Source organism: Prosopis cineraria, unplaced genomic scaffold (genome assembly GCF_029017545.1).
Source record: "Prosopis cineraria cultivar Desert tree isolate PC_DT_omini unplaced genomic scaffold, ASM2901754v1 PC88, whole genome shotgun sequence".
In the NCBI taxonomy this organism is placed as follows: Eukaryota; Viridiplantae; Streptophyta; class Magnoliopsida; order Fabales; family Fabaceae; genus Prosopis; species Prosopis cineraria.
In genome coordinates this window covers 20,678-33,413 of record NW_026555415.1, presented here as the reverse complement: position 1 = coordinate 33,413, position 12,736 = coordinate 20,678, and the positions used below count along the sequence as shown (strand labels likewise).

The 12,736-nt window shown below is 35.3% G+C and overlaps 2 pseudogenes; one reads left to right on the top strand and one right to left on the bottom strand.

Moving 5' to 3' along the window:
- The first annotated feature begins 1,428 nt into the window (after positions 1 to 1,428).
- On the top strand, positions 1,429 to 5,157 carry LOC129295325 (NAC domain-containing protein 21/22-like; annotated as a pseudogene).
- A 5,365-nt stretch (positions 5,158 to 10,522) lies between these two features.
- On the bottom strand, positions 10,523 to 12,336 carry LOC129295320 (probable arabinose 5-phosphate isomerase; annotated as a pseudogene).
- Positions 12,337 to 12,736: the final 400 nt, after the last annotated feature.

The following is a 12,736-nucleotide window of genomic DNA, read 5'->3' as shown; positions in this document are numbered from 1 at the left end:
AAATATTATATTTGTCCTCATTTACACTATTATTGCTTATCTTGTATACTTCTTTCCTGACCGGCATCCACAGCAGAAACGAGAGGAAAGAAAATCATAGAGTGGGAAATAACATTTATTTCTGAGATAAGTGTAGACAAAATTTAAATGGGCCTCGGTTGTTTCATCATCAGGGGACCCCAGATCAAGGACAAGCTGGCTGCCCTAAGAGTTGCGTTCTTCCAATCTATATCATTCCGCAATGGAAAATGAAACAGATGGGACTTGTTCAACTTCATGATTGGCATTAAATTCAATATATCCTGCTATCAACTTGAATTATTTTCTTGTTTTTCTTAGGATCGTGACCACATCCATGTTCTGGGATCTGCAGATGCATCAGATGCTTCTCAATTGAATCTTTGGCGCTGCTCTTTTAACTCGAAATCATGCATGTGTGTTGGGTGTATATCTTTTGGTGGATCCTTAGTTTTTCATATAAATTTTTTTTTTTGTTTTAATGAACTGATGCTGCATTATGTTATAGTTTATATTAACAAAAAATTCCAAGCCTTTTTATTTGCGACGCTTTTGGATTTTAGATGTTTGCTGATGGATAACCTAACAAACAGAATCACTCGTCTTTTATAATTCAGGGAATTTTTTTTTATTCTTTTTCTCACTCAGAGTCACAGACAAAGATGGAAAATACAAAAGGTGTCAGAGACAGCATAGAAAAAAATTGAAATTTAGATTTAGATCTTGGCATGTGGAAGCTTCATATATAAGCTACCTTAAGGCGGTGAGACCTACAAATCTTCAATGGAATAAAGCTAATTAAACCAGGAAAGTGTTGGACTAGTTAGTCCTAGACAACAAGCTTGACAGTTTGAATCAGAGTCCCCTAATTTTCTAAACAATAAATTAAAGAATTAAATAAAAGGAATTAAGATAACGAATATCGGGCCATCTATACAGGTTATATTTATTTCCACTACATTATGGTAATATTAAATAAATATCGGTGGATATTCTATGAGCGTCCGTGATATGCTAGCTGCACAATAAGATATTGTTTGTAATTAATTAACCACACCGTTAAATAATTAAAAGCTTCTCCTCTGGCACAAGAAAAATAGGAGGGTGGGGGATAACTTTAATAATAATACAAATAAAAAAAGGAGTATTTTGGAGGGTTTCTCTCGGAATTATGCTCGAGAGGTTTTTGTCGCATGTGAATGATGAGCATACCAAATGTGTTGAACCCCTAATAGGTACAGAGATATCTTGCAGGTTTGGTTTTTCTTGAGACTTCCCACTATAACTAACCTCAGTTACACAAGCTAGCATGGCCCTGCTGGAATATTAATAATTTCTAAATGGTAAAGTCCCTCACATCTTCCTAACTAAATATGTATATAAATACGCAGTACCAACCTCGCTGCCTCTACCCCATATTATATATTTCAAATACCCGGAGCAACTAGTGTTATTTCTCAAAGCTTCTTTTATAGATCATATATCCTGCTCTCTCTCTTCTCTCTGTGTTTAAAAAGCAAAAGAATTAATGGGTCTGAGAGACATAGGGGCTTCACTCCCTCCTGGGTTTCGTTTCTATCCGAGCGACGAGGAGTTGGTTTGCCATTACCTGTACAAGAAGATCACCAATGAGGAAATTCTCAAGGGTACTTTGGTCGAAATCGACTTGCATACATGCGAGCCATGGCAGCTTCCAGGTACATATATATCTTCTCATATAGATACCTCTCTTTGTCTCTCCTCGTCTTCCTTCTTAATTGTGATCTTATATAATTCAATTTTGTTCTTGAATATATATATATATATATATTCTCTGTTTGCCTGTGATCTCTTCTGTATTCTTTTAAGAGCATCGCGTGCGTCACTTGAGGGAAAAGGTTTGAACTGTGATCCCGGTCGTGTCATGATGAACCAGATAGTAATTTAATTTTATGGAATTTAATTCAGATATGATGGTCTCCAACCAAAGGAGGCAGAACAATTAATTAAAATTCCATAACAGGAAGACATGCAAATGCACGTCTGTCAAATATAATCTGCTATTATATGCAAGCAGACAAATTTCTTTCCAGGAGAGAGGATTAAGAAGAATGACAGGGGGGGGGGGGGGAGAGAGGGCGGAGGAATCTTGTGTGTGTCTGTAGTTTACTCAGTGCTTTAATGGGCAAAGAATGAAATGCATGCCAACTCCTTTATGAATTGTTTCAAATAAATATATGAATCTCTCTGATCTTTAATTATAGTTTTATGCTTCTAGTATGTATATTTATCTTGTGAGCTGGACTGTGCTGCAATCTCATCACCACCGAGTTTATTTTACTGTTATTCTTCCTGATCACGGCCCGTTGTTTTAATAATTCGGACTATTTTCTTCAGTTAAAGCATATGTTCTATATTCTGGATATTCAAATATGAAGATGGCGGTGGAAAATGAAGCCCCAATTAGCGGACACGGCCTCCCCCCCACCAAAAAAAAAAAAAAACTTAATTATTGATATTAAGTATGAAAACAAATGCATTTTAATTTGTATTTAGATGGGAGCTTGTCATGTGCCATTAATATATAGGGTCCCCATTTCATTGTATTGTTGGTTCCTCGCACATGCCATAACTGTTATTTTAGCACACCAAACTATATTAGGGTCCATATAGCACACGCACCTGATCATATCCCCTGCCTTCCCTGCTCCATACACTTTATCGTATTTCTGGGTACAATTACTGTTTCAACTTGATCATTTACCAATTATTGGAGCAGCGTCGGAAATTATTCTTCTTCCAATAACTAATTATGGTTTTGGCCCCAAAAAAAAACTAATTATGGTAAAAAATATTATTTCTGCATATAATTAAAGGCAACACTATAGTCCGTAAGTACGTCGCCTGTGGTTCAATATAGCACTCAATTTTACCTTTAATCTTTGAATATCATTTTACACTTCTACACAGCACCTCCTAAATTTTTCTCCCCTTTTTTAGTGTGACACTTCCTTAGATTTCATCATGGAACATAGTGCATATTCTACGTTACCTTTCTATTGGGAATTATGACTCCCTATCTAGGTGAGATTGACTGCTTAACGTTCCTATATACATAATTAGCAATCATGTATGTGCCCTTTAAATTAGAAAGAGTATATTTCTATACACATAAAATGAAATCCTGATCTTTCTTGACTAAACTAGTTCTTGGACTTCTTACGCAGCATAATGCATGGAAAGCTTTGTAAAAATGGTAAAAACGAAGTGTTACGTAATTATAAGTATATGGCAAACTTCTCGAACCTTTCTAGCTAACAACATAGTCTCCATCACCTTTTGCATTTATTTATTTACTGGGGACTTGAAAATTGCGCATATATGTATAGCTTGAGACTATTTAGTTGATTTTTCCCATACATAGTTATATTTTTTTTCCTGTTAAAGCATGATCTATATATTCTCAACGTCTCATGCACCTAACAAGTATTTGGGTTACGAAAATTGTATGAAGTCTGAATGATGTTTTGCGCACTGTTCCTATCTCATGGCAACTTCAACCAATCAAAGACATTTCGTTGGTTAATATATATATATATTGATCTTATGTGCTTGTATTATTTGTGGTGTTTAATTATGCGCTTCAAAAATCTGACTAATCACGAGTGGGTGGGTGATTTACGTAGAGGTGGCAAAGCTGAACACGAACGAATGGTACTTCTTCAGCTTCCGTGACCGTAAATACGCCACGGGATTCCGGACAAATAGGGCGACGACGTCTGGGTATTGGAAGGCGACAGGGAAGGATAGGACCGTGCTGGACCCAATGACACGCGAGATTGTAGGGATGAGGAAGACGCTGGTGTTCTACAGGAACAGAGCCCCCAATGGCATGAAGACTGGTTGGATCATGCATGAATTCCGCCTGGAGACCCCACACATGCCCCCCAAGGTTTCATTCTCACTTCTTCCTTTTTCAAACCCCCTATCATTACTATGCCTAACCATAGCTATCAGCCTACAGTGAACAATTTTTAGTTTGCAGATTAATTACTTTTTTGAGAAGAGGTCATGGGTACTTAAATTATAGACCTCCTATCACTATATATATGTTTGATTATTGATTTTCTCCACGGATTCGATGTCGACGAATGATGTAATAACAAACACTGATGCTTCAATTATTCACATTTTGTTCAATCAAACTTGTACTATGTTGCTTCCATGTGTCAGCGAGAGGCATGGAAATAAAATAGATGCGAGGGCTGTCTACTTCCTGTTTATCAGCCATGGAATAATTAGTATATTGGAGTGAGGATAACGCTTGATTAATTAAATTCAAGCGCATAGCATGTGAGTTCACATTAATTCTTGCTAATCAGGTCAAACTTGTGTTGATTACACAGGAGGACTGGGTTTTGTGTAGAGTATTTTACAAAAGTAGAGCAGACAACACTGCCAAATTCAGCCCGCAAGACATGTTTGAGACTGCCCCTTCCTTTACTTTGCCTTCATCTCCAACCAATCAAACTGTGCCTCCTGGCTTCACCACTTTCGCCTCCATTGCCGCCCCATGATTACCAATACCAGAACCAGAACAGCTCTCTCATGAATCTCCTTCAGATTCTCGGGGAACAAACACTAGTACTGTCTCTCACATATTCCAAAAGGAGATCATGTTGGATATGACGATGGATTCTTGTGGGACATGGATCTGGAAGAAAACAGCATCCACCACAATGACGTGGCCTCAAACTTGGACGGAATGAGATTCGATGTTGATAATGACAGTATGGTTTTGTTATAAGAAAAATGTGCAGGTGTATATCTATGGTTCATATCACCCAAATTACCAAAATTGCAGATCTGTGAAAAAAAATGCACATATGTGGAGTTTGTCTTTGAGAGGAGTCAAGTGCTTGACTTGAACTTCCAAAGATGTTTTAAGGTTGTGGCATATCTGTCCAAGTTCTTAGCGTATGAGGTCGTTTTGAGATTTTTCCCCCCTTCCTTTAATGTAATTTAGTTATAATTATCCCAGTAGCATCCATTGGGACAGTCCTTTTAATTCATGTACAATTAATTTGTTCACTATCTGATCAGTATCAGAAACATGCTCATTGTTTTCTTTTCATTCTTTTTAGCAAGTAATTAATTTAATTGTCACGTTTGGAATCAATACACACGGTATGGCAACCCAGCCTGGATCCACAATTAATAAAGCTTCGTGTCTGGTCTGGTCTAGCTATGGAAGGATCGGGGGGGGGGGGGCGTGTGAATCAGAATCTAAACGTAATTATATTGTATTAATGTGCACATGACAGAGAAGAAAGGAATTAATTGGATCGGGGGATTGTGTTTGATTGGGTTAGTAATAAAGCTAAGGGCCTGCATGGAATATAATAATATCAGGAAGAAAGAAATAGCATGAAAAGTGTGGGGAGCATATTTACATTTTGACCTTTAGTTGTGCAGCTGCAATCCACTGGAAGTGATAATCATGTGGAATGCTTTTTCTACATGTGGAGTATTGGGGGAATCGTCCAACCCAATTAAGAGAAACTGTTTGGTTTGGTTCCAAAGACACATTTATTGATTTGTCGCTTTTTGCTTTTGCCTCTCAGAGTATCTCTCTTTCTCTTGGCAATTATTTTATTGCAGCAAAGAAGCTTTTATGGTTGCAGGGATGGATGGCAGCTGTTTCATCGCTGCTTTCAATTGTTGATCGACGAACAAGTTACAAGACGCGTGCGTGGGACATCATTCTTTATGCTTAAACCATATCAGCCGACAACTTAGGAACCCTAGTTTAATGTTTCTGATATGATTACATGCACATCCATCCATTAGTATCTTTTAAAAAATTGTTACAGCCAATTTCAAACTCTCAGAGGCTCCATATTCCGGTCTCATATCTCTTCCAAATTATCAGTGCTGTGTGTTTCCCTGTTATCGCTTAATATTTTCCATATTTCGGAGGTATTTGGCCAAACCAAGGATTCCAAAATGCCCACGACCCCACACATACTTATTAACCCCTAGTTTGATTGAGTGAAAAATAGAGAAGAAATAATATTAAAAGGGAAAACTCTCAAAAATAATAAAACTTATTATTTTTTTTTAAAAGTTTTGTCTTGTACTATCTCTCATTTTATTTTTTCTCGTACTTTTTCATCCATCCAAACTAAGCAAGGATTTGGAAGGAAGAAACGCATGAATTTTAAAATATTTAATTTAGCGTTTAGAACTTTTTTACGATATATGGTTCATTTTTTTCCATAAAAAATAGTAAGATAAAAATAATTTTTTTTTCGCTTCAGAAAATATTGGCCGGCAAATAAATAATTCAACCCAAAAAAAAAATTACTTTGAAAGCAGGTTTTAAGAACACCAATAGACGATACTAAACACTAGCTGCTTGGGGTTGGCGGCAATTGGCCGTGGTCAGCAGTGGTCAGCGACGGTTTATGATGGTGGGAGTTGATGGTTGGCAATAGCAAATGCTAATAGAAAACGACGACCTAAACAAATACTTTTAAAAAGATAATAATAAAATTTTTAAAAATTAAATGACTAATAATTTAATATCTCTCATAATTTTAATAAAAATTTTAAAATCTTTTTATCCATAAATTTTAATTGAAAAATTATTTTACTCTTATTGATAATTTATATTTTTTATTCAACTCTTGCGATTTTTTTTTAAAAAAATTGTGATTCTTTAAATAAAAGTTGAATGAAATTTATTATTTTAAGAATTTATTTTTAATAATAAAAATTATATTTGGTAAATTATAATTTTTTATTTATTCTTACGATTAACACCAAATAAAAGTTATTATTCATTAAGCAAAAATAATTATTGAAGTTTTTTTTCAATAATAAAAATTACAATTAACAAGTTATGATTTTTTGTTCAATTCTTATAATTTACAAAATAAAAAGTTGTTATTCATTAAGCAAAAGTTATTATTTGAGTTTGTTTTTCAATAAAAAAATTCCAATGATAAGTTATGATTTATTATTAATTCTTACGATTTACAAAATAAAAATTATTATTAGAGTTTGGTATTTTCGATTAAGATAAAATTGTCTTTTCACTAAAAAAGTTAGTGACAAAAAAAGTTCCTAAAATTTTTATTGAAAAGATGACATTTTAAGGAATTAAATTATCGTTTATATAATTTGACAAGATTTTATTATCATTTTTTATTATTTTTCTTGACTTAAAAAAGAACAATTGTTTTTTAAATACAAATAAAAAACAATTTTAAAATACTATACCCAAACTGCCCTGCTTTTCTTGGACTCGTCCCAGTCTGCTGTATGCTATAGCTTTTGAAAAGTGAACTTTTAATAGTAAGAATAAATAAAAATTATTAGAAAAATGCACAGTAAGTTTTTAACAAGTATAATTAGTAATTTGATAAGTAAATATTTGTTAGACTATAAATCCTGTTACTAACTTTGATAATTTCCTTTAATTTGTTAAACAACAAATTCCATTGCTAACTTTGACAATTTCCCTTAATAATTTGAAGATTAAATTTTAGTAAAATAATAAATTTAAATAAAATTTTGACAAATAAATTTTAATAATAAAAATAAGTAAATATTTATAAAAAACAGGTGTGTATGAATTTTTTTTGCGAACCCCGTTAGTAATTGAAGAAGCAAGTATTTAAGAAAATGACATGTGACCAATAAGTTCTTGACAAATATTAGCTTAAGAAGTGAAAACAAAGTTAGTAATATATATAATGTTGTGTTTATACAATTTAAAAGTATTGGTAGCCTAATAGTTGCCAATTGTTTGATATTAAGGAGCTATGGGTTCAAACCCTCCTTGACAACAAAAATTAATTTATGGGTTCAAACTGGTCTCATGGTCGGCAATTGTTGGTAGTGTTTCCAATGACAATGGGGGTGATTTGTTAAAAAAGAATGACTAAAATATATTTTTAATTTTTTAATTTTATATAAGTTTTAATTTGATCTTTTAAACTTTATAAAATATTTTTTTAAATCCTCTAACTTTTAACATATTAAGTTCAAATGATTATTTTTTATGTCAATTATTATTATTTTAAAAAAATTAAACTTAATATGTTAACATTCAAAATCATTTTATTAAATTTAAAATTTAATGTAATAATTTGTTTAGAATAAATAAAAACTAACAGTGTTAGGGTTAAATAATAAAAAAATATTTTATAAAGTTAGGATATTAAAATAAAATATTGTGTAAAATTAAAAATAAAATATAATTTAGTCCCCAAAAAAATTCATGAGGGTGTTTTTATCTTTTCATCATAAAAATTTAATTGTATTTTGATCTTTTGGTCCTGCACATCAATTTTAAAATTCTTTGATCCTGTTTTTGTGATACTATGCTTCCCAAGTCCTTGAATATGAAACATCACCCCCGCCCCAGTTGAATCGCTAGTGAAAATAGCCGAGTTACTGTTACAATGACGGGCTTTGATTAAAGAAAAGGGCCCACAGGCCTATATGTGAAGCCTGGATGGCGGGACTTTACCGATGAAAGGCAATAATGTAGTAGTATTCCCTTTATTCAACTAAAAAAAAAACATTCTATAAAGAAAACTTGAAAACCTCTTGATTTATTGAGCCAAAAACAATTTTTAACATATCGTGCTTAGATGTCTGCGTGTGAGTTAACAACATACATATCAATCTAACGGAAACCTTTGCCAAGGTCTGAGTGTGAGCAGTGGGATAGAGCATTCGTGGGATCTAAAGTACGGAAACAAACAGGAGGGGATGGGAGTGATCTATTACATATGGTCACGATCATTGTTTTATTATTTTTAAGTTCACTCTATAAATTATTATTTTTTACATTTTTAATTTATAACATTATATTAATTTAGTTATAAATTCAAGTTAGATAAAATTCTGTTAAATTTATAAATTGACTCTGCAAGTTTGCCCTTTTTAAGTTATAAAATTGTGTCAATCTACTTATAAAACTCATTAAATAAGATAAATATGTATTATATAAAACTTGATTTACAGAAATGATAGGATCTGGTTTAATAAAGAATAAAACTAAAAAACAAATTAATATAATAGACAAGAAAATAAAAATATAAAAAATAAATTGTCCTATTGTGAATTTCTGTGCTGACTATGAATGTAAGAGATTTATTTCAATAATTTATATTTAAAATATATTTAAATTAAATTGTGAATCATATTTTATATATTAGTTATTTATTATATATTTTTAAAGGCTATTTATTAATAAAAATAAACTCTTATAAGATTAATATTTTAAATTTATATTTTAAATTTATATCCTTAATAACTTAGTTTATTTATCGAGAGAGCAAGGAATGCGAACGGCTCTAGTTACTGGTTAAATTAGATTAGAGTATTGGGCAAGTCAATTATGGGAAAGGAATCCAACCAACGTGACGTCCTGCAGTTAGTGGGCAACCGGGCATTGATGCTTGCTTTTTTTTTTTTTTTTTTGGCTTTCTGAATAAAAAACACGGACAAAACCGTGCAAGGGATGCTTGCTTTTTCTAACGCAACTTGCATCTCCACAACATCTACCAACTCCACACAAAGAAACGGCCCAACACAACGATCTATGCTACAGTCTCCGCGCTTTCTTCAGGTGCTTCCTTTCAGTTTACACACACACATACATATCCGTTTACACTGCAAAATCAACAGCAGGTGCACGTGTCTTGTAATGCACAATTGCATAATATCACAACCTCCAATGTTAAATAATTAATCAATGACTTTTCTTCTTGTAGAAACGAGGGCAAAGGCCATATTACAGTAGTAAATTAGACAACGATTGGGGATTTAAATTCCAAACACTCTTGTTGCACTAACTCCCTCAAAAATTGGGGAACCGTGTCAAACACTTAATTCAGTTGAGGCTCTGGATCGCATCCGGAAGTACAAGTATATTCCTACTTGAGCAAACAATAATGCTACTCAAGGAGTTCTTTCTCGGTAGGTTGGGCTGCAATTGGGACTCATATGATCAGATTCAGGACCTCAGATGAAGTGCAGCTGGTGTACATGGGCCTCTCGTTCCCTTCTTCCGAAGTAGCCTAGTCTTACGTGTTCTATAAGAAATTGAGATGAACCAAACACTAATTCCTTCATTCGCTAACGCCCATAAGAAAAACATTTGTTGGTTTTTCTGCTTCTTGTTTACTGCCGTTTCTGCTCCCATCAAATTGATCAAAATTCTTTTATAAACTAGAATGCACGATTTAAGTTGTAAGTTTATTCTTTGAAAATAGCATTTTATTTTCTTCACAGGATCAAAGATTCCATTGCGAAGCCATGCCCGTAGATATGATTTTTCCCCCCTTGTAAGATGTCAAGTCTGATGAATCCCAATAGAAGCACACGTTCTTGACAAGAGGCGATCAAGCAATTTCAGTTTCCATCTAATAATTCATATCCTTTCTAATTTCAAGGAATTTACATGAACCCCAACAGGAACGGGGCAAGAAGTTTTTTTTTAAAAAAAAAGTAACTGAGCAGGTTCGAAGTTACAAGCTTCAGAGGCCAGCCGAAGCCAAGCCATGCAATCTGACGATGGCAATATGACAGGCAAAAACTGCACAGGTGATGGAGGCGCTTCCATCTTTGTCATGGCCCCCCTGCCATCTCGTCTGGACTAATCAATCTTGGATTCCTGCCATCCACATACCACCCACCAACAAGAATGTATGTCTAGGAATCAAAAATCAAAATGAGACTCTCTGGTTGCCTGTTACACATTTATCCCACGGTGAACTTGTAGATGCCCTCCCCACTAGCTTTGAGGGTGCGTCGAAGATCACCTTCCGTAAATGTCCCAATCAGATGTTGTTCATCCATTACAAGCAGTCCTTTACTCGTCTGCTCCACAAGCCGATCCATTATTAGATCACCCACCCTGCAAATGGGAAGTTCGTCTTGCTTGTTCATCACATCTTTTACCTGCGCGCCCATGTCACACAACACACACACACAATTTGACATGCTATTTCTCATTCTCCAGGCCATCCACAAGTTTATGCAACTATGCATACGTGCCCTAACATCACGCACATCTAGGAACTATAGTGTGCTTTAAGCCTTTAACTCTCACTGCACAAATTGGAAATGAAAGAGAAGGAAGCAAGAGCAGAAAGCCCATGTTGACCAATGCAGAGGAAAGACACAGGATATGTTAAGTTGTATGATAAAATCATGTATTAAAGACAAACTCATCAAGAGTTTTTTAAAGGTTGCATGTGCATAGGATGCCGTTCCTGTCAGCCCATACAAAGCTCCCTATACAAAGCTCCCATGTACCAAGGCCAAACCCATGCCTACATGAAAAGCCACATTGGGACAAAGAGTAGCTTTCGTGAGGTAACCAACGCAGCATAAGAATGATCATATGTTTTCATCTGTAAGAATCTAAAATTGAGATAAAACAACAGGAGCAAGAAAGAATGAGGGCAACCTTGAAGATAAGACTCTTGCCAATCCTGCCGGCTGGATGATTGCTGGCATACTGTTCCTTGCTCAAATTTCTGGCAGACATGGGCAAAATCGCCACCGTATCCCCAAAAACCATCTGGATGGCGGCGGAAGTCACGGGCGCCAGATCAAAGGGGCACAGTTGTCTCTCCACCGGGAAATGTACGTTCATATGTCACATTCCCGCCAGCGGATTCCCCTCGAAGGAAGTGACAAAGATCAAATAGGCCCCTCTGGCTCTGGCACTCGGCACTAGCCTGATGAGCTCCTCGGTGGTGCCGGACTTGCTGAACAAGACGAGGATACCTTGACCAGTGAGAATGCCGATGTCGCCATGCAGGGCGTCCACGGGATGGAGAAATGCGGATCGAATTCCTAGGGAGACGAGACTCTGGGAGATCTTGTGAGCGACGAAACCGGACTTGTCGACGCCGGAGAAGAAGATGGTGCCGGGGGATTGGAGGAGGGTGCGAGTGAATGCCAGGCTTTGGGAACGACCAATGTTGTTGAAGAAGAAGTTGAGTTGAATCTGTTGGGATCTGAAGAGACTGTGAAGGGTGGTTTGGTCGACGTGTTTGAATGACGGGATCGGCGGAACAAAGTACCGGCAAATGCAGGCAAAGAACCCGAGCGATACTAAAACTTGTGAATGTTTTTACTTTTGTGGTGATGGAGACAGTGCTGGAACATTTTGGCAATGGCGGGGTGGTGGGCATGCATTAAGAATTCCATAACTAGTCGGTGGCCGTCCCTCTGCAGACGTAATTGCAATTTACAGGTAAACTTTGCTTGTTTGTCTCTGAAATCTACATCTTTTGTCAGCAACTCCATTCAATCTCTAATTTAATTACGCGTATATTTTTAGTCAATCTAAACCTATTCTTCCGTGATATCCAAATCTTCTATCACACAATAAAATCTTCCGAAACATGCTTCAACGGAAGAAAAGAAATCATGATTCTTGTCTGGTAGTATAATGATTCCCTTTTTTCGTGGGTTGCATAACCTTATTTTTATTTTACACCATAGCAGACCGAGTCACCGAGTGGCCGAATCATTTTTCGCACAGGGTTTAGCGTCTCTGATCTTCTCAAATTATTCTTATCTGGGTCAAAGAAGCCCATGCGTTTTTTTTTTTTCTAATAGACCGTGGGGGGCCCAATGGAGAAGACAAAATAAAATGACATAAAAACAAAGGCAAGAAATTTAATTATTATATATTAATTGGAAA